Here is a 2791-nt window from a genome sequence, read left to right as displayed (position 1 = left end):
CAAACATATGCCTTTGCATAGACTGGGACACGAATGTTCAGATAGCTTCATTTGAAAATACTGGTCTACTGGAAACAACCTAATGACAAGTTAAGGGTTTTCAGGACAGTAGCTGGTGCTGGGCCATCCCTGTCCCCTTCAGTATCAGGACACTCATTATTCCAGCTCCCTGGAAGGTTTGTTCCCTGCTAAAGACTCAGACCTGAATCCAAATTCTATAATCCAATTCTATAAATTCCCCAGACTTAGGCCAAAGCTGCCTTTCCGCAGGAACAGCCACATTTAGTAACAGGTTGATAAAGGACTACAAGGGCTCAGAACCGCTGCCTCAAACTGGGACCAACCCGCAAGCCCTCCGAACTCCAGGGATCCTTGGGATCAGCGGAAGCTTTTGTTGAAAATGCATCTTATTCTCAGTCTAACCTTCTTTCTTTGTTCCTTCACATTCTGCCCCTCAGAGGATGCTTCCGCATAAACCTCCAACATGCAAATGTAGCTCAAAGTCTTAATGCATGATGTTTTTAGTCACCAGGACAAATGAAGAGTTACTGGGGAACTGTACACGGGGTTTTTACTATGTCAGCTCAAGGGGCACATGTGTCATCGTTTCCCACAGCAACCTGGCCAGGACTGGTCTCACCGCCCTGCCTAACAGCAAGTAAAATGGGGAATGTAAGGAAGAGATGAAACACCCAGTGAGTCTCTAAGTGACACCTCCAAGGATTCAGTGACAATGTCATGTTCTCTGTTGAATCTGTATCATTTAGCCAAATGCCTGGTACTGGTCAGCTATATATATATAATGAAATAATTATCTATATATCATAGTAAATGAGGAGTAAGAAGCATTTACCAATTCAGTTCAATGGAAAAGTTTTCCAAAATGTGATGCTTTACATGTATGTAATTGCGGGAAAAAATGATGTGGAAAGGATTGATTTTAAGAAAACTATGAAAAATCTTCATTTTCAATCAGCAGAACTGAGGCACTGGCAGGCTCTCTTTGGAGATAGCCTGTGTTATGTGCTGGGAGAGAAATCAGAGTTGGAGGTTAAGTCGCCACAAGAGGTGATGAAAGGAAAGATGGTGGGTGTTTACAGCTGCGAAAGTTACAGAACTTGCAAAAGCTGCTGGTTCAGATACCTTGTCAAGTGAAACGGCTGCTTGCACTTCCTGTTAGCACTGCAGTGTTCTAACTATACACAGAGGAAATGTGATTTGCCTTTATTAAAAATGATGAAGTACCCTTGAGGATAGGTTCCTCAGAAACACAATATTTATGGGGAAAAATGATTTATCTTTAACATTCCCTGATTAACACCACTTGACTGGGATCACTCCCTCACTCAGCATTTTGAATACTTATTCTTTGTATCAAATCTAATTTGTGCTTGTTTATATATTGCTTGGTAAAGTATTTTAAAACCATGCTATCTACCCAACACTAATTTTCAGTTTCTAAGATTTGTTTTTCCCCTTTCCTTTTTCTTTTTTTTCCCTTCATTCCAATTCAGATCTTGTAGTGGGCTTCCCATGTGCAAGACACCATTCTAAGTACTTGGCAAATATTATCTCATTTAATTATTAATTGGGTCTGCATATTTATTTTTAACAAGAACATTACAGAGGCGGTGTGCTCTTCTCAGTGCATCATGTCAGGATGTACACAATGTTGACATGTGTTATTAGTGATGAACTTAACCTTGATCATCTCATTAAGGTGGCTTTCACTGGGTTTTTCCACTGAAAATGTGCCATTTTTTCCCCATTGTAATGAATAAATGATTCAAGACTATGCAAGTATACTGTCTCTCTTCAAACTTTTTTTTTCATTTTATTTATTTTTTTCAGCGTAACAGTATTCATTGTTTTTGCACAACACCCAGTGCTCCATGCAAAACGTGCCCTCCCTATTACCCACCACCTGTTCCCCCAACCTCCCACCCCTGACCCTTCAAAACCCTCAGGTTGTTTTTCAGAGTCCATAGTCTCTTATGGTTCGCCTCCCCTCCCCAATGTCCATAGCCCCCTCCCCCTCTCCCAATCCCACCTCCCCCCAGCAAACTCCAGTTTGTTTTGTGAGATTAAGAGTCATTTATGGTTTGTCTCCCTCCCAATCCCATCTTGTTTCATTTATTCTTCTCCTATCCCCCTAACCCCCCATGTTGCTTCTCCATGTCCTCATATCAGGGAGATCATATGATAGTTGTCTTTCTCCAATTGACTTATTTCACTAAGCATGATACGCTCTAGTTCCATCCACGTCGTCGCAAATGGCAAGATTTCATTTCTTTTGATGGCTGCATAGTATTCCATTGTGTATATATACAGGGATCATTTCTATAGTTTTTTACTAGAGAAGTTTCTCTGAATTTGTAGTGTACCCGGAACCACAAGGAGGAGGCATAACATTCCTTCCTGAGCGTGAAGCTGACTTTGGGTGCTGTGCTCTCTTCAAATTTTGCTCACTAATTTTGCTTCCAATGGTGGATCTGACCTGAAATAACTATTATTCTAGGATTCTAATCATGATTTCTATCTTTCTATTCTTTCTGCATTTATTAGTTGGAATTCTTTATAAAGAAGAGCTATGCTTTTTATCCATTTATTTACAAGAATAAGGAATTGTAGCTATTTTACGTATGAGTTCTAATCTATCACTATATTTTGCCACCCCAAATTTTCCAGTTTGGGGCATTCAGAGTTCTTTCAGGGTGACTCCTGTGTCATTCAGCATGCTCTCTATCCTTTTTTTTAAAGCAGGGGCACCGTGGTTTCTAGCAACACAAGA

The 2791-nt window shown here is 40.4% G+C and overlaps 1 pseudogene; it reads left to right on the top strand.

Annotated features, from left to right (window-relative positions):
- The first annotated feature begins 2315 nt into the window (after positions 1 to 2315).
- On the top strand, positions 2316 to 2501 carry LOC123947700 (annotated as a pseudogene).
- The last annotated feature ends 290 nt before the right edge of the window (positions 2502 to 2791 follow it).

The sequence above is a fragment of the Meles meles genome, chromosome 7, assembly GCF_922984935.1.
Source record: "Meles meles chromosome 7, mMelMel3.1 paternal haplotype, whole genome shotgun sequence".
NCBI lineage: Eukaryota > Metazoa > Chordata > Mammalia > Carnivora > Mustelidae > Meles > Meles meles.
This window is presented reverse-complemented; position numbering and strand designations above follow the sequence as displayed.